The following is a 21,602-nucleotide window of genomic DNA, read 5'->3' on the forward strand; positions in this document are numbered from 1 at the left end:
ACTCCATGTGACAAAGCATGAATCCACACATCCCATGCCATGCTTCCTTCCTTGACAAATTCTAACCTAGCTTATTGACCAACCCAAATAACTACCCCTGTGGTTGCTTTTATACAGACAAGCTCCCACAACACCACCAAGTGGTATTATATCAAACCATGTGCCCAAAGCCATGTGACAATAAAATATTTTTTTTTCCTACCTACCCTTGACCCATATTTAATATCGAGTACTTCATCACAATTACATTCCCCAATATTAAATAAACACAATATAATAATACCAATGTGTCAATACAACTCATCAAGTGGTTACAAGAATATTCCAAGGGAATCTCTAGATGTTGCACGACCATCTAGGTGCTCCTAGGTGCAACAATACAAAATGATATTACAATATAGTTCCATATCCACCTCACACAATAATAAAATAATATAATAATGAAACATTATCATGCAAGGTGTAGAACACCATTTTCCCTACACAAAATAGCTGAATGAAGAGAAATCTAAAATAAAAGAAAATAGAGACAAAGAAGAGAATTTTGAGAAGACTCCCACCAAGATATCATTGAGCTAGTGAAAATGACAGTATATTGCTTATTATATAGAAAAATAATAGCATATACATCCAAGAGGTGTATTAACTCCCACTCCCCATAAAAGTGGGAGGTTTTACCTACTTGGTAAATGCCAAAACATGTGGCATAACCTCCTCATATGAAAACACAAAAAGAATTGAGAAAGTTGACATATAAAGCCAAAAGAGGGTGAGAAACCCAACTACCCCATAACCCACTTAGGAAATAACAAATTAGTGGTTATGTGAGGTGGCATAACAAGCCAAAAGAGGGTGTGTAACCCAACTACCTATGAGTAAATGGGAGATACACATGTAGTTGGAGTATTTTGCAATGTGTCCTCATATTAAACACTCCTAATAACCTAAGAAAGCTTAAATAATATGTGTAGGAAAAATAAATACCCCCTAACATAAAGAAAAATGAAAAACCTACACTAACACTCCCCCTTAAGCATAGCTTAGGTGGGTGGAAAGATGGGTCTTGACAAATGAGGCCATTGCTAGGTACCCATGTACATAGAGATCCCCCCCAAAAGAAGAAGCCCCCCCATAAGAGGAATAACCCCCCTAAATAGAGAGAGAAAATAAAGGACTAAGTGGCCCCTCTTGAAGTAGACACATGTCGCATCCCAAGAAAAACATGCAAATGAAGGAACTTGCTTTCAGTGAAAGGTTTGGTGAATATGTCCATAGTTTTCTCTGATGTAGAACAATACTTAAAATCAATGATGCCTTCTTGAATCAACTTCCGAATGTAGTGCATGTGTATCGAGCAATGTGTTTCATTCTCTAGTGATGAACTAGATTTCTTGATATTTTTATAGCACTCTAATTATCACAAAATATGTTGGTAGGATTTCTAATTAGAATACCAAACTTAATAAGAATATTCTAAAGCCAAATAGCCTAGTGGTGGCATTGACCACCCCTCGATACTCGTCCTCTGTTGATAAAAGAGAAATTGAAAATTGCTTCTTTCTCAACCTACAAACTCAACTAGAATGATGTAGAGGAACTTGGGATGACAACACAATCACATATCAAAATGGTTCAATGGTTCATGGGTATCAAGGTCTTTCATGGACAAACTACTAGACAACATAAGGAAACCTCAACTAGGCTAATAAGACAAATGCAAGAACCAACACTCCACCCACATAAATTACTATTATCAGCACTTTAGGGTCACTATAAGACATAAACATAACTCTCCTAACACTTGGAATTGATTGGAGATCACCAACAAGGGTATTTCCTTCACACAAGGCTACTAGACCTATTAGGAGAGTCCAGGTGGTTTTTGACCCATAACTTTTCAACCCCTGACTGTAGGCACAAACAAAAACCATTTTTAGATAACCTTTTGGGAGTTACATAACATATGTCAAAATAACCATAGGTTGTACTGGAAAGTTTGGGTCAAAAAAAATTGTTGTTCTCATTTTCAAGGGGCAAATAGGTCACTTTTACAAAGGCAATACACCCAAAACATGCACAAACACAAAGCCAAGGGTTCCAAAACTTGTATTATATCTCCCAACCACTAATTCCACCAGATTTTGGTTCCCAAGCATTCAAATTTGTCTCAGACCTACTCCAACCCTCATTCTCATGCTTACTTGGCCTAACACATGATGATGTTAGGGAATCAATACTTCATTTATGCTCCAAAACACATCTCCTGCAAAAATGATTGAAAATCCACTTCAAGTGACCTTACACCTACCAACCTACAAAATTTGGGCTTCATAACTTAGTGGGATGACAAGATCTCTTCATTTCTTTGTAACAACCCTGAAAACAAGGGTTTCAGACCCACTTTCAAAAAAATGCTTGTACCGGGCTCAAAACTCAATGAAATTCAACAAAATTGGTTCCAAATGAAAGGTGATTCACAAGGAAAACAATTAATTTTTGTCTCACATCATCATTTTTTCATACACAAAAGTTATGAATAAAATAGGAGTGTTGCGGAAAATTGCAGGAAAAATGCTTCTAGTTTTATTGTTTTTTCTCCTCCAAAGGTTGCATATGATCTCAAAAACCCCAACCACGACCAAAATGAGGTTATCTAAAATTTATTTGACCTATCCCAATTGTGCCCAACTAAATTTAACTATTGGGATTCAAAATTATGCATTAGTGACATAAGAAAGTTGTAAAGTTATAATATTAACTTTACAACTTTTGTGACCATTTTTACATTACTTATCAAATTGACTTCAAACTTGGTCCCGACCTCTCAAACATGTCAAAATTGACTTAAAGACACAAATCACATCATTTTACTTCCATTTGGGAACATTTGGAGTGGTTTGACTAGTTTTGACCCAACTAGGACCTTATAGGTCTTTATGACAACAAATGGCATTTAAAGCCTTACAATTAATTGGAAATGATTGAAAAAGACTACAAATGGTCCATAGGACCTTACTACAACCTTTACTCAACACAAAACAAAAAATCAAGAAAATAAACCTTTGTGAGGCACCATTGTAGCCTAGGTGCTCTTGCACCACGAAACCAAGTGAGAAGCAATATCTTGAAGTAGACTTGTGATCTTGAGAATCACCTACCCAATCTAAATCTATATATCCCACCATGTCAATATAAAAACTTGCTACATATTTAATTTTATAATTGTGAGTACCATAAATGTAGTGGAGGATCTACTTAGCTTCTTTCTAATGCAACTCATGTAGCTACTGCATGAATTGAGAGACCATGCTCATAACATATTAAATTTTGTGTCTCATATGAGTCAAGTAGATGAGAGTCCCAATAATCTGTTGGTATAGCGTGTCATCAACCAAGGGTGAAGAGAAATTAGCCTCAAGTTTGACCCCAGACAAAATAGATTTAGTGTAGGCTTACATTCAACCATACAAAATCTGGAGAGCATATCAAGTGCATACTTGGGTTGTCTAAGGAAGATACCTGAAAAAGACCGAGTGATCTTAATCCCCAAGAAGTAATGCAAAAGATCCAATTCTAACATTATAAATCTATCATGTAGAGTAGTTTTCATTGTCATCGTGGTGGATGAGTGACTCCATGTGATCAACAAGTCATCAACATAGAAAACAAAAATGAGAGAGTTTAAACTTGTCATAGAATGTATATGTTTAGATTAGAATGGAATCAAGTGAAACCAACTATCAAAGGAATGAGTCCATATTGGCATACCAAGGTCGAGGAGCTTATTTAAGGCCATAGGGAGATTTTTGAAGTCAACACACAAGGGAGAGATTCTGAACAAATCCTCGTGGTTGCTCCATGTATATTTCCTCTTGAAGGTTGCCATGAAGAAAGACACTCTTTACATCCATCTGATGAACTTCCCAACATGGGTTGTAGCTATAGCAAGGACATGTCGAATGGAATTCATCTTATAAATTGGTGCAAAAGTCTCAAAGTAGTCAATCTCAAGAACCTTGGAGAATCCTTTTGCTACCAAGCGAGCCTTATACTTATCAACCAGCCCATCTATTGCAAATTTTCTTTGATAGATCTACTTGCATAAAAAAAATTCCTTCTCATAGGACAAGGGACTAAATCTCATGTGTGATTCCTTTCCAAGGAATTGTAATCTTCTTTCATTCCAACATCCCATTTAGGAACACCTAAACCTTCTCAAAAATACTGCACATTAGAAGCTAAAGCAACGAAGAGATGTGGATCTTGCTGAAATTGTGATCTTGTTCTTCTTGTATGTGATGGATCACCCAACCAATCACTTTTTGACTCGAATTTTTTTCAAGACAAAAGAGACACTTAGGATGGAGAGTCAGGGGGAGAGTCATCAACCTTTGAATGATGTCTATGTTAGGAATGTGAATCCTCATCATTATTGTCGCCATCTGAAGTGGAGGATTAAGATCCTCTAAAGAACCATTGTCATCATGTAATGTCTCCAATGTGATGGTGGATGGAGAGGTGGTATGAGAAGAACTAGAAGAACTCTCCTCAAAATAAATATTTCTCTCAATGAACAACTCATGAATGGTGGGATGGAGAAGCCTATACCCTTTAACCTCATCTAGATACACAACAATTATGCAAGGCTTTCTCTATAAATCCATAGCTTTACATTTCTCTACTAGAATGTGGGGCCATGAAAGAGAACCAAACACTCTGAAGTGTTTAATTTTGGGTTTTCAACTAGTCCAAGCTTGAAAAGGAGTTACCCCCTTCACAACTTTACGAGGAAGTGGAACCTAGATGTAACATGTATAGTTGATGGCCTTTGCCCAATAATTAGGTGCTGAAGACTTGGAGTGGATCATAAAATTATCCATATCCTTCAAGGACCCATTGTTGCATTCTACAACATCATTCTATTGAGGACTATATGGAGTTGTGTGCTACATGTTGATACCTTTTGAAGCACAAAATTGTGTAAGCTAATTATTAACATATCTACCCTCATTACTTGTACGTAGAATCTTGATGAACTTCGCAGATTATTTTTTTGTAAAAGATTTGAAATCTAGAAAATTCTCAAAACTATTAGACTTTTGTTTAAAAAAGTAAACCCATGTATATTTGGAAAAGTCATCAATAAATATCAAGATATATCTAGCCTCGTTGAACGATGGTTGTGGAAATGGTCCTGCCAAGTCACTGTGTACCAAATCTAATAGTTATTTATCTCTCCATGCTTTACCTTTATCATAATTCTCCTCAGGATTCTTACCAAGAATGCATCATTAGAAAAATGCATCAGAAAATTGAATAGAAGGCAACCCTAAAACCATGTCTAGTTGACTGAGTTGTTACAATTAACTGTAGTTCAATTGACGAAACCATTGATGCCACAAACAACTCACCTCATTTGCATGAGTGAGTAATAATATTGAAGGAGAGTCAGGAATGAAGTGATAAAATTGATACAATCTAGATTGATAGTATGCCTTTCCCACAACAATAGTAGACCCATTATGCATTTCACTAATCACCACTATATCTGGTATGAACTTAACTTACTTTCTAGAACCAGTGTGAGTGATTTGATAAACAAATATGAGATTAGTTGATAAATATGGAACACAAAGGACATACTAAAATGTTCCTTTCCCACATCAACATATTCTCTCCCATGCACTTCAACAAGCATGCCATCAACCATTAGTATGGAAGGCATAGAACATGGTTCTAAAGAGGTGAAATCATCTTCTAAAGAAGCCATGTGGTGTGAAGCACCTAAGTCAATCATTAGAGAATTTGATTGTGAAGCAACAACAACTAGGGCCTTACCCTTTCCTTTCCCTTTATGCTTATATGTGTCCTTAGAAGTTCCTTATGATGAACTTTGTTTGACTGAATCAAGCACCTTGATATAATTTTTTTCTAGAAAATTATTTCTTTAAACACAAATTTTCATCATGGCTAGGCCTCTTATAGTAAGAACACTTGACCTTCTCCTTCTTAGGTTGTTCACCTTTTGATGAAGAGGATTTATCACCTGCTATTGAATTAGAACATTTCTAACCATTCTTCTCTCCTTGGTTCTTCAGTTTCTTATCTTGCTTACTAAATCCTTTCTGTTATTTTGTGCCTTGATTTATAGCTAAGGCATGTTACTTAGAGGATTTGATTATACTACATTATACCCATTTGAACCAATTTGTCTTGCTCCCTAGTCATCTCTACAACAAATTCATCTAGGGAAGGCATTTTTAATGTGGTACCTATGACACATTTTGTAGCATAAAATATAAAAAACAAAAATTGAATAATTAGGACCAAGCTTAGAAAGAATACTCAAGATCAATATCTTATTATCCTTCTTAAGTCCACACTAATCCAACTCCAATCATATAGATGTTAGTTTTGTGAAGAAGTCTTGTATAGTGTCAAAATTGGTTGGAATCAACCCTATGAGTTTGTTCTCCAATTGATGACCTCTTACCTCATCCTGCTTACCAAAGAGCTTTTCCAAATTGGTCTACACTCCATTTGGTGTAGTGGTAGATTTGTAGAATCTTAAATTGTACTCCCCTCTAATTTTTTCCTCATTTGGGCCCTCACCTTGGCGTTCATCTCACGAGGCCTGATCGTAGCCTTGATTCTTCTCACACCATGGAATAAACTCATTTTTTCAAACACGCACCTTCTCCTCCAATTTTTTGTGTCCCTAATTGGTTAGGACCAAAGCTAGTGCCCTGGTCCTCACAATTAGGGCCTCTTTTGGGGCCCCTTAATTGTCATTCAAAATGAGTAGGAATCCTAATCCCATGTTAGCTCATGTTGGAAGATTTAGTTATTTTTTGACTAGCATGTGTAAAAGAAGGTCTAACCCTCTCATTTTGATCATCATCTATCATATCTAAAAAAATCAATCACACAACCATCAAGCAATCAAGTATTCAAATTTAAGTGAGCAAGCAATCAATCTTCTTTCTAGTATTGGAGTAGAAGTAAGGTCAAAATTCAAGCATTGGAGTCGACAGTCATGTTCTATGTTTTATAAAGACTACATGCAAGCCTAATTGATTGTGAAGACAAAAAAACTTCATAAAAAGGCATAGTATTAGTGTTTTACATATTTTTCAGCATTTCCCTCAAAAGGAAATAATTTCCATTACAAAAATATATTTACATTTCATTTATATTTCATGGTGAATTCTAAAACTAGGGTTTTCCCTAAGGCAAACCCCTATTCCCAACCATTTTTACCTTCCCTATTGTGAGCAGGAATAGGTGCAGAGCTACAATTCTTAGGATTAGCTTTATTTACAGAGACAAACATATTCCCTTTTGGATGACAAAAAGTTTGAAGGACTAGAGCGACAGGCATTATGGTCCAGACAATTTAGGATGACCTTTTGGGAGTAGATCCAAACACTTGCATATTTCTCATATCCAGGTTTGTTACTCTGTTTGACAGCTATAGCTCACTATTTATGCATAATTGCTTCAATTTTAGCACATTTACCCTAATTTCAACATTTTCACAATTCAACTTAAAAAGAGGGAATCAGATCTTAATCATTGAATCTAATAAAAATTCTAAGCCCTATCCTTCTTGATTTGAGGCTAGATCTATTAGATTTACCCCTCTTTAATGTAGTGGTCCTTAAGAAAAAATCAAGGCTTTTACTTCATCATTGGGTGAAACCCTAATTTTTCATCATTACATTTTGGTGAACCCGACTCCTTGCACCCTTAATTCTGATTTATGTTTTCAGATATGAGTGTTTATGCATTTACAAATTCAAATTTACATTTGCAAGTTAAATTTTCAATTGAATTTAAAAAATTTAGAATTTAAATTCACAAAAACCCTAATTTTTAATTCTAAAATTGAGCTTATGGGTTGTCTAATTTGGATTAATTAATTCAAATATGATTATTTAAGCAATTTAAAATTCACATTTGTACTCATAGATCTAATTTTCAATTAAATTACATAGATTAGTGGTTGAATTTTTAAAAACCCTAATTTAGAATTCTAAAATTTATCTTGTGGGTTGCATAATTTTTCAAATCTATTTTCATATCTAATCTTTATATGCCATGATATGATCTAGATGCATTTATCTTTCAAATTCACAAATCAAAATTATTAATTAATTAATCAGTCATTTTTACAAAATTTTGCATTGTATAATCATAATTTTCAAATTTTAAATTCAAATCTCCCTCCTTTGTACATGATTTTTACTACCATTAGTCCTACCTATAGTATTCTCATTCTAGAATTAATGCTTTCCAAGGTTTAATTACTAAGGATATGGAGCCTAATTTGGATAACTTGTTTCATGAGAATGTTGGTGCTTCCTCTAATCCAACAAATGATGTGAATTATCCTCATTCTTTCTATAATTCTCATGATGTGGATGAATCACTAACCAAGGTTTCCGTTGATCAATTGGAGAAAATTGACAATGAATTTGAAAATCTTCAACAATGGATGAATGAACAATACCCAAAAAGTGAGGCAATCCCATTGATTGAAGGATTAAAAAGAATGGTTCAAAGTGATAAAATTAGTGTTAATTTGTTGTGTGGCCTTGCTCATATTGTTGACACTTATATCATGCCTATGACAAGTTGTTCCAAAGTCCTTGGTTACACTCAAGCTAATAGTCAGGTCAACCATTCTATTCCTATTCCTACACCCTTGCCTAGTGTGCCTACATTTACATCTTCTATCATGACTACTTCCACACAAAATGTTAATCCTTACACATGTTAGTCAAGGGGGCAAATTTTTTAATAAAAAATCTTGTATACCTCCTTTTGCAAGTCTTCCATTTGTGACCCAATCATCTCCTATACCTATGTATCATATTGCTCTACCTCCTTACTCTCAATCTCAACCTACATACAACAATGTTACTCCTCCAGCCTATTCCAATATTTTGAATATCAATCCATCCACAGAAGGAACCATCAATAACTTAGACCAAACCATGTCAACCTTACAACAACAACTAGCTTCCATTACCCAATCCAATTTTAATGTGCCCACATTTGATGTAACGGACCCATTATCTGATGACATTGTGTTAGCAATTGACACTCATTAGATTCATTTTGTTGTCATTGATGGCAACAAGATCTGATGGAAGTCATAAACCGGCAGTAGGAGGTATATACCAGCAGATACCGACATTGGAAGCATTCAGGGCTACACCGACACTAGCACCGACATCAATACTTCATTGGAAGCCGACATCTAGGAGGATTTACTTAATAAATCATTTTGTAAATATTGTCAAGGCCGACATTGAATATCTTTTGTAAATGTATTGTAAGCCGACATAAGGAATATTATTTGTAATAGGTATATTGGTCAGTCTGCTAGGTTATTTTGAATATATGTGTGAACTGTATGATTTGAAATATATGTATGGAGATCATCTTGTATGCGAATGTTATATCATGCAATGATCTGTAGATAGCTTGGAAAGCATTCTTGAAGGAGAAGTGATACCAGTAGTAGTTCAGGGTTTATGAACCGGTACAGAGCAGAACCAGAACCAAAACTCTATTTGGCATAGAAGATGCATTGTTGAGTTCATTTTCAGTAATTTACTTTAGCAAAAAGCTTGTAGTCAGTGAGGCTCTTTAGTGATGAGCAGTATACTCTAGGCAGTGTGCCTTCCTGCAAGTGCAGGCCCCTGTTATATGTAATATCTTTTCATATGGCCAGTGGACTGATATTATGGGTCACAAACCCCACCATGGTTTTTCCTCATTGAGGTTTTCCACATATAAAATTATGTGTGTTATGGTGTTCATTTATGTGGATGGTTTATTTGCTTCTTGTTATATGTTTATTTGTTTACCGGTTTATATATGCATGGTCTAGAAAGTTAAAAATTGTCAACACCGATAGAACACTGATTCATCCCCCCTCTCAGTGTCCTTAGAACCCAACACATTGTCCGTGTTGTCCCTCCTAAACATATAGAAGTCCCTTAATTGGATCTTTACAATGGAAAAAGTGATCGCTTAACTCATGTGAAAATATTTCAAACTTTGTGTAGTGACTTTGCTTATGATCAAAGACTTATGGCTAAATTGTTTACTTGAACCTTTAGGGACAAAGCTTTGAAATGGTATTTTTCTCTACCTCCTTATTCTATTACATCATTTGAACAATTAGCTAATTCTTTCATTCAATGATTTCACAATAATATTGGTCCTAAAATTACTTTGACTATTTTGATTCATTGTAAACAAGGTGCTAAAGAAAAAGTGACTGATTTTATTGGTAGATACTTTGCATGATCAAGATCTTCAAAGAATTTTTATTTCTAATTTACAAAACATGTTAGGGATAAGCTTCCCTTTTTCTGAGTTTACTTCCTTTATGCAGTTGTGCGCAATACTTCATAATTATCATCTTCAAGTGAGTCAATTTAAATCATCTCCTTCAATGGATCCAATTGATAAGAATGAAAGTGCTCAAAATTATTTTGTGAAGTTTAAATAAAAAAAGGGATACATCAAGTTCAATAACAACATCAATACTCAATTGGAATCCATGACATCAGTTGTGGCTCCTCTATCCAAATACTTTAGAAAATAATTTACTTTTCTTTCTGAGTCTTTGCATAGCATTATGACACAATTGATAAATAAAAATATGTTGAAACTTCCTTCCATCAAGATAATTAATACATCCAAACCTTTGCCACCTTATCATGATCCCAAATCCTTTTGCCAATTTCATCGTTAACCCAATCATGACACCGAGAAGTGTTATACCTTAAGGAGTAGGATTCAAGACTTTATTGATAACAATAGCATATTCGTAGATGGTATGAATGACAAAGGAAACAAATCTGTAGCTCATCCTAGTCATAACCTTCAAATATTTACTAATTCTTTGCCTTCCCATTCTACTAATGTAGTTGACTCAAAGCATCTTGATTTTTCTCCCAATGATCTTGGCCTTGAATCTAAAAATATGGTGAATCTTGTTGATAAACCTAAACCTCCTAAGGACCTATGCATTAACTTTGATCCTAGTGAGACTATTGATGCACCTGATGGCCCACTATATATCATTGCGAAGTTCAAAGACAAAATCTCATGAGGGGTTCTTATTGATCCAACGAGTATGGTGAATGTGAACACTGAAGAATATCTTTACACTTTACAATTTCATCAGGTAATATATGATAAATTTGATGTAGTGGTTAAGGTGCATGATGGTTTCTCTTGCCCTACTATTGGTTCTATTACTCTTCATATTGAGGTTGGTACTAAGTGCTTAGATGTCATTTTTTCTATCATTCCTACATTGAATCAATTTTGTGTGAATTTGGGACATCCTCGGCTCTCTTCCATGAAATTGATTCCTTATACTATTCATGAATGTCTCAAATTCCCTCATAATGACAAAATCATAACAATTAATCATAGCATGTATCAAACCATGGTCATGCATGGATATGTGAACCTTTATTACTATTGGCCTAAACAGTTTGGGCCTCTTAAGCCTCAAAGTGATGCTCTTTTTCAATATTATCAAAAGTGGAAGAATGGGGTGCTCTTATCTTTGAGTAAGCCTAGAGATCCTAGACCTATTCCTCCTCCTCATGATAGATTTTGTCTCCTTCCTATAATTTCCATTCCTCCTTTATATGTTTTAGTCCCACCTCCTACATCCTACAAAGGGAAGCACCTATAATCTCCTATCTTTCAATCTAGTAAACCTTCATCCATTAATCCTTCTTTAAAGGAAGAGAAGAAACCTATGTCTATTGATCCTAAACCTTCACAACTCTTGGATAAGCCTAAAATAAATTGTTGTGCGAGAGAACTTCGACAAAGACATCATGCTAAGACCAGTGAACTTTCTTCTCAACCCTTTTCCTCCCTGAAGACACTAAATGTTGACTTGGTCCCATTTGTCTAGCCTTCGCCTAACCTAGGGAGGAAGTTCAACCTAAAGCATCAAGATTAAAAACTCTTAATAAAGATGGTGGTTCATGTTCTATTCATATTAGAGCTCCTATTTTTTAAAATCTTGATGAAGAAATGGATGAAAATGATGTTCATGTTGGATTGGTTGAAGGGACTGGAATAATGAGAGAGGGGGGGGGTGAATCAACATTCCCACATATTATAAAACTTTCCCACAATTTATAAACCTTTTATAGATGTATCAAATTTACCAATTAAGCACATCAACATGAAATAGAAAATGCATAATAAACAAGAAAACACAACCAGAAATATAACACTAGATTTTATACGTGGAAAACCCAAATGGGAAAAACCACAGAGAGTGTCAACTCTAAAGATAATATAAATGGCTATATGGTGTTTACAAAATGGGTGGCTCATTGCTGGATGAACTATTTCTAGATTAAAAAAGTGGCTTACTATCGGAATGCTCACTGCAATAGATATAAATGAACTGAGGAAAGTTGCATCTCCAAATGAATGAAATCAGTTCTAGATTAAGCTCATATCACAATTCACAAAAATTATAGATTTGGTAAAGGATCTCTGTACCACTATCCACAAACACCTACAAAATATCTGATGAAGGATTACTGCACTGCTCTGTTGATCCAATTATTTGCAGCCGATCTGGTGAGGGATTACTACAACACTGTTTTCAATCTAACTTTTCTCCAACTTCTTTGTTGTCCACAAATTGCACTTCACACATTGCACCATTATTCACCACTTCTAATTCTCTCACTCACATCTTACATACACATCCATCCATCATCCACAACTCTGCTAAAATCATATACACATATATATACCAGAAAGCTTACACACCCGGATAATATGTCAGCCAAGCATAAGTAATATGATGCTTAGATCAACATGTTATCCAATGAAGCCTTAATGAAAACAACATGATAACCACGTCAAGACTCCACGAGATCTCTACACACTTTACAAAATTCATTCACCGATGCATAAACCTTAATTACCAGAATAGAATAGGGGTCAACCAAACCCATAGATACTAACCCATAAGCACAAAACATTAGGCACAATAACTCTAAACTCCAAAATATAGATACCATAGATGTTGAACCATAAAATGTGATAGATACAACTGATATAATTGACATAACCGATGCCAGAACACACAACTGATACCAGGAGAGAATATAAACCAAAATAAGCATAATTTAGGATTTTGAAGATGGGGATCTTCCAAAAATAACTCCACTATATCATTTATGCCTTATTGCATCATATCTTATACATACCTATCTTCAAAACTGCAACACCTACAACATACACCATCTGGTCCAAACCGGATAACAAGATTTGACATCAATGATAACACTGACAATATACACACAAGTTTGACAGTTCATGCTAACAATGTTGATGTTGATGATTCTAACAATGAATATGAGCTTGTTGATGTTCACAATAATTTATCTAAGCAATTTTCAAAAGCATTAATCCTAGCTCCTAGTAACAAACAAAGTGACTCATCATTAGATCATGGTCCTTGTTTGGAACTCACAGTAGCTCCATCTATCATGCTCAAAGTTTCTCCTCTCGTATCTTATCCACCTTCCCAAAATAATATTCAACAAGATTGCGAGGTGGATGATTTGCTTGATTAGCTTCATTTGTGTCGTAGATTATCTCTCTCTCTCTCATGCTTATTTTTAACATTTCTCTATTTATTTCTCAATTCTTTTATTTGTTATCCCTTGTGTTGTCTAATTGGGAATGATGCAAAGTGTTGAGATCTGTTTTGGTCTCTTCCATGTTGAATCAAAACACACATTTGCCCTCCTTCCATTGTGTTTCTAATTCCTTTGGGGGATGAGGTCAATTCAATGAAAATACATTTTATGATATACATTAGTTACCATAAGAGCATATTGACCCTAGAGTTAGTAGAACCCTTATGTATCATATTATCCTTTGATTTTTCCTTTCTTGGGGGCATACCATTGTGGTAACATTCTTGTATTTTGGATGCATGCTACCTTAAAGCAACTTCTCCCAGTGAGGCTTATGCAATTGCTTTAACGCGGGGGCATACGCTATGCTCAATATTTCACTTTATGCACACATTATCACATGTCTTGATACTCAAGTTACTTTGCAAACTAAGTCTTTTTCTTTGTAATTCTGGTATTTTAATTTTTCATGACTCATAGTAAGTGAACCTTACTAGGTTAGCATTCATGATTCTCTCTCTCTTTTCTATCTTATGATGCCTCTTTTATCTTGATATTGAATTAGTAAGACCCTAAAGTCCATTGGGGGCTTAGTGTGTCTTATCTCTTTGATGTCTTGATGAAAGTTTTCAATACAAATATTTGTACTTTACTAAGAGTATGCTTAGTCTCATACTCCCACTAAAGTGGTAGCTAAAAGTAGCATCCTAAATTGTACTCCCTTACAATTTTGTCCTCATTGGGCCCTCACCTTGGTGTTTATTTCTCAAGGCCTATTTAGAGCCCTGATTCTGCTCACACCATGCAATAAACTCAAAATTTTCAATACACATACATTTCTCCCCATTTTTTATGTCCCTGATTGGTTAGGACTAGAGCACTAGTGCCTTGGTCCTTAGGGACCAGAGCGCTAGCACCCTAGTCCTCCCAATCAAGGTCTATTTTGGTTCCCCTTAACTATCATTTGAAATGAGTGAGAATCCTAATCCCGTGTCGGATCATGTTGGAAAATTAAGTTGTTTTTCGACTAGCATGTATAAAAAGAGGTCTACCCCTCACATTTTGATCTTCACCTGTCATATCCAAAAAATAAATCACACATCCATCAAGCAATCAAGTATTGAAATTCAAGTGAGCAAACAATTAGTCTTCTTTCAAGCATTGGAGTTGACATTCATGTTCTATGTTTTATGAAGGCTACATGAAACCCTAATTCCTTGTGAAGAAAAAAAAACTTCATAAAAGGTATATAATTAGTATCCTAGACATTTTTCAACATTTCCATTACAACAATACATTTACATTTAATTTCTATTTCATGGTTAATTCCAAAACCAGAGTTTGACCTAAGACAAACCCCTATTCCCAACCATTTTTCCTTCCCTACTATGCATAAGAACAAGTGTGGAGCTGTAATTCTCAGAATTGGCTTTATTCATAGAGATGAAAAAATTCCCTTTTGGATGACAAAGATTTCAAAGGACTAGAGTGATAGGCATTCTGGTCTCGACAATTCAGGATGAACTTTTAAGAATAGATTTTGAATACTCACATATTGCTCAAATCTAGGTTTGTGGCTTTATCCGATAACTGTAGCTCACTATTTATGCATAATTGCTTCAATTCAACACATTTACCCTAATTTCAACATTGTTCACAATTCAACTTAAAAAGAGGGAATTTGATCTTAACCAGTGAATCTAATCAGAATTCTCGGCCCTATCCTTGCTGATTTGAGGCTAGATTTATTGGACTCACCCCTCTTTAATCTAGTGGTCCCTAAGTAAAAATCAAGGGTTTTACTTCATCATTGGGTGAAACCCTAAATTTTCACCATTACAAGATTCAATGTGAAAAAGAAGTTCATGGGAGACTGGTTTGCACAAAGTACCAAAGATCATAACATTTGTTAAACCATTTTATCTTTTCTATAGCATCCCGAGGTTCAATTTCGAGTCTCATTGTAACACGATGATATCCATGTCTTTTGAGATATATTATTATCTTAGACTTCCATTCAAAATAATTATATGGTGTTAAAAAAGGAACTATAGATGCATCCATTATAGTAGAAGAGAAGATTGCAAAGATCCAAGAAGAGTGCAAGAAATAAGACACACAAGACACCCCCCTTTCCACTAGTCTCAAAATTCACTCCTCCCTCTTGCAAATATTACAAGGTTGGCGCTTTATAATTAGTGTGTTTAAAAGGCCATTTATTAGATTACAATGCTTTCTAGGCCTCAAAGGGCCATAATTTAAATTTTTTAATATAATTAAATCTAATACAAAATCTAAAAGAAAATCCTTATACCTATGTGGTACTCTTCAATACCTTTCCAATGCCTATTCATTTTTTAAAAATGGAGTTCCGACGTGAAAGATATGGCCTATTGAAGTGAAAAAATGTAGCTGATTCAACCTACAATATCTAATGGAATATGATAGTATCATTTAATGAAACCTCTGTGGATGGAAATTTCTCCTTTCTATCTTTTTGTCAAGTACTCATTTACAAAAAATTGACACCCAATGCAAAAGTTACGTATTGTTTTAAAAAATTATTGAATTTGCTAGTAAAAAAAATGATTTATACTATGTCCTCCAAACTCCAATTTTGGTGAAATAAAAGTCTCGTTTGACTTTCTCAAGCCTTCTAGACACTCTAGAAATATTGAAGTAGCCTCCAATATTACCAAAAAGCTACAATCACTTAGATCTAATAGGAACACATGTAGATATCTATTGAATTAAGTAGAAGCTTATATTCTTTTAAACTGTTTTAATTCTCTAGGTCACATGAGAATGCAGGAGAAGAGTATACATAGTTTTTAAATAATATAATAGCTATCTAATTGTCTCAAATTTTTATAATTTTTTTGAAAAACAATGATCTATACCAAACAACAGAACTCTAATACCATATTAGAATTTGTGAGCAGCAAGAACTGAGTTAGGATCTAATGATGGTCATAGATCACATGCAACTCCAAGCAATATATGATCAAAGATCAAAATAGCTAAATGAAGAGAATTTTGAAATGAGAGAAAAATAGAGACAAAGAAGATAATTTTGAAATGAGAGAAAAATAGAGACAAAGAAGATAATTTTGAGAAGATTCTCACCAAGATATCATTGAACTACTGAAGGCGAGAGTATAGTGCTTATTATATAGAAAAATAATAGCATATACATCCAAGAGGTACATTAACTACCACTCCCCATTAAAAGTGGGAGGTTTTACCTACTTGGTAAATGCCAAAACATGTGGCATAACCCCCTCAGATAAAAAAAAAAAGGAGTGAGAATGTTGATACATAAATCCAAAAGAAGGTGAGAAACCCAACTACCCCATAACCCACTTAGAAAATGACAAAATAATGGTTATGTGAGATGGCACAACAAGCCGAAATAGGGTGTGTAGCTCAACTACCCATGAGTAGGTGGGAGTTACACATGTAGCTAAATTATTTTTCCATGTGTCCTCATATGAACCACTCCTAATAACCTAATCAATCTTAAATAATATGTGTGCGCATGTAAAATTCATCTTATAAAAACAAAGTATCAATTAGAAGCAAAAGGGAAATCACGAATCCCTTCTAATCAAGGAATCTAACAAACTAACAATGGAATGATACAACCAAGCAAAATAGGAATTATAATTTCAATCAATAAAAACTCCCTATTCCGTGACTGCATAGAACTTCCATTGATCTTCTCCTCTTCATGGTATGATGGCTCTTAGATATTGCGCTAATAACCTGCAAGTGACACAAAGATTCAAAGTTCATGATTATTGAAAATGGAGATTGAATGCTCAATTTATAGAAAATTGGAGAAGATTGATTGAAAGGTGGAATTGAATGATCAAGCGGTGGAACTCAAGTGAGCTCAAATGAAAATTGATAGTTGAACTGTTGATTGTAGGAGTGAAACTGAATAGATTGAATAGATTAATTGAGTCAACTGATTGAGAAAAAGTTGATTGAAGGAAGAAAAAGAATGATTGGAGGAAATAAAGAAGATGACAAAGAAAGCTTAATTTAGAAAAAGCTAACTGAAAGATGGAAATAGAGATTGGAGAGATAAATGATTTAATTAATTAATTTAGCATGTACTTGCATTTTAAATTAGATTTTCAATTTAATCTTTGCATGATATTTATTCAAATAATTGAATTTATTTAATTCAATTTAGCATTTGAATATATTTAGAACTTGAATTTGATTTTCAATTTGGTTTTTGAAATCATGCACATGTACTTGAATTTGGAAGAAATTAAAAGAATATGAAATTAAATGAAATTAGAATTTGGGGATTTGGAATTGGAAGAATTAATTAGTTAATTAAATAATTTAAAGAAACTATTTTAATTATTTAGAAATGGAATTTAATTAAATAATAAAGATTATTTAAATTAAAGGATTAAATCACAATTAATTAAATAATAAATATTTAATTAATATTTAGAAGAGGGTTGAATGATTAAATGATTAGAGATAGAAATTGAATAATTAGCAATTTATTTAAATAATAAAGATTATTTAAATTGGGGAATTAATTATAATTAAATAATAAATATTTAATTAATATTTAGAAAATGATGAAATGATGAAAGAATAGAATAATTAGTGAAATGATGAGGAAATATGAAATTAGAAGAATGAGATTAATTAACTTAATTAAATAATTATTTAATCAATTAGAGGAATAATTAGTACAAGATCAATGAGACATTTTTAGGTGTCTACATTTGCCCCTCTTTGAGACAAAGTCGAAACGACATTGTTTCAAAGAAAACAATTTTTTTTGCCCCAATATGCCTTGGTACTGTTGTATAGTGTAAATATGCCCCCTCGGAAAAGGTGGTCAGAAATTTCCAAAATTGAGACCATGTTTTCGATATCAGTCAAATGAGAAAACGCGTAAAATTTTGTGCGATTTCGAGATTGTTTGAGTAGGCTACAAGGTGTTTGAAGCTGGCGGGGACCACGAGCGTCAAGGTGTTAAAAAAACCCTAATTTTGAGTTATAAATAGAGATTTCTAGGTTTTCATGTGCTCATTTGTAATTTGGTAATTCCTTGGTTTCTTTGCAATTTGGGTGCTTTTTTCTAAGTATTTGATCATCATGGCTAGTTATAGAGCTCGATTGTACCTGCCTGACCGAGTACGTTCATATCAGAGACCTCCTGGGACCGACGACATGGTATTTTTCCAAGTTTTTTCTTGATTTATGCCTGTTTTTCAAAAAATTTCCATGATCAATTTTTGCTTTGTGTTACGCAATCGCTTGTCGATTTTCATGCATTAGTGTTAATTGTACCGCAAACACTTCAAATGCTACGCATGTGTCCTAAGTGTTACGCATTAGTGTTAACATGCCGCATTCGTGTATATTATTATGCATGTGTTTATTGTTACGCATGCACCCATTTCATTATGGATTAGCTTTAATCATTACGCAAGAGTCATATTTGTACCGCATAAGTCATAACTATCACGCATTCATTGTATATGTAATTTTTTGTCATGCGTTTGAAAATATTTAAGTTTTTCGGGATCCGATATTTGATATTTTGATCATTTTCTCATTGCAGGAGAACATTGGAGTGTTATACTGCCGACAGAGCAGACCTAGTGGACTTGATCTTCAAGCTGACTTACCAAATGAGGAGATCGAGCATATCCGACAACTTGGTTTATACCATGTTTTACATTTGCTAGAGGTTATGACCAACAGGGCCATGATTATAGCTTTGATAGAGCGGTGGCACTCTGAGACTTGTTCTTTTCATCTTCTGATTGGTGAGGCATCCATTACCTTAGAGGATGTATGGCGTATACTATGTATTCTCATTCATGGTCAAAGAGTTGTATATGACCATGATGATGGCATTGCTGGACTATGTGCACTTTTTGAGTTTGAGATTTAGGATTTGTAGATCAGTGGCTGCATCCCTTGGGCCTGATTAGACTATGATGACCTGACCATTGTATTATGCAGTGTTGTCAATGGTTTACTGATACTTGATAGATGAGGTCATGGGTTTCCAGTTGGATGGGGTGGAGTGCTCCATGATATGATTGTGCATCATCGACTGTATGCTTGGGGTCCTTGTCTACTTGCCATGTTGTACTATCAGATGCATGGTATTGTGTATCTTGGATACCGTTCTATCAGTTGTGGTGTTACTTTGCTTCAGACATGGGCATGGGAGCACATATCTATTTCTAGGTCTGTCATTAATGTAGACTTGCAACTTGGTAAGCCTTATGCCTTCAGGTATACAATAGGTATCAGACACAGGGGTTCGGGGAACACCTTGTACTAGAGACATCAGTTTGACATATTGCAGCATTTTATTTGGAGACCTTACTTAGATTGCCCCGGTTGGCCTGATGATGTAGTGCACTTGTCTTTCTGCCGACAACAAAGATATCTTATTGGGAGGACCTTTGAGACCTAGTGGATTATCGAGATGTATCTTCCAGGGTGGGTTCTCAGTCAATTTAGTGAGGTATAGGTGACACCTGTGGTTACTACCTATTTTGCTCGTGTATCGCGAGGGGTATCTGATTGGGGTCTGTGCATACAACCACATGTTGCTTCTGTTGAGTTCGATTCTTTGTAGCCATTACTCTGGGGTTGGGGTAGAGGTGGAGTGGATCCAGGGATGATGGAGGAGTACAATGCGTGGTTTGCTAGGCACATGCCAGTGCCTTTGACCGATCCTGCTGTTCTGATTACATCACAACAGATTCGCCATCCTAGACAATGGTTGAGGATAGACACAGGGGAGAGAGCCAAAGGAGGAGGAGAGGGTGGAGCTGAGGGAGGAGATGGTGGAGATGAGGGAGGAGGTGGGGGAGATGAGGGAGGAGATGGGGGAGATGATGGAGATGAGGATGTAGACATTGGTGGGGACACCGAGTCTATCAGTAGTGAGGACAACGATGATTCTTCTGAGTCATCAAGCAGCGAGGATGGAGGTGAGGATGAGAATATGCCAGAGCTGGAGGATGTGCCTAGTGCTGAGGATGGGAGAGGATAGGTTGATGATGAGCTGGAGACTCTTAGAGCGCGAGTACAGAGTTTGGAGGATGAGGTCACCAGATGAGATATCAAGCGAGAGACCTACTATGCAGATTATGGTGCCCTTGAGGCTATGAGAGATCATCTCCAGAGGGAGAGAGATGAGGTAGTGCAGAGATGTCAGATTGCCATGGATGCCTTCGATCAACTTTTTAGAACAAGTACAGATGTGTGCGACCAGGCAGATAGGTACTTCACTGCTGCATAGGAGTCTATTTATTATCGACAGGCATATGAGAGAGTCATCCCTGAGGGTCAGAGAGAGCCTAGCTTTAGTGCATTCATGGGGAGGAGATCGAGTAGATCTACTTCATGACGGACTAGTAGTGGTGGCGTTATGGGACCACCTCGACATCCTGGGGTAGGATCTAGTGGACAGGATCCACCTGCTGACAGAGGCAGTGTTGGTTGATCATGTTATCTAAGCCTTCAGGCTTATTTATTGTATTCACACACATTATCATTTTTTGGATATATATATATGGCATGCGGCTTTTGGTAATGATCTATGTATGTTTTTCTTTCCATGTATGCTTTATATGATGTTAAGAGTTTTATGATGCATATCTATTTTAATTCTATATGATTCTAAATGCAATGGTAGTGCATGTATTTAGTAATGATGTAAAAGAAATCTAAATGAATGCAAATGACTCTATAATTAATGCTAATGGAATCCATAATGAATGTTATGCTAATGAATCTATATGAAATGGAAATGAGTTCTATAATGAAATGCAAATGAAATCTATATGATGAAATGCTAATGAACTCTATAATAAAATGCAA

This window comes from Cryptomeria japonica, chromosome 6 (genome assembly GCF_030272615.1).
Source record: "Cryptomeria japonica chromosome 6, Sugi_1.0, whole genome shotgun sequence".
NCBI classification, from domain to species: domain Eukaryota; kingdom Viridiplantae; phylum Streptophyta; class Pinopsida; order Cupressales; family Cupressaceae; genus Cryptomeria; species Cryptomeria japonica.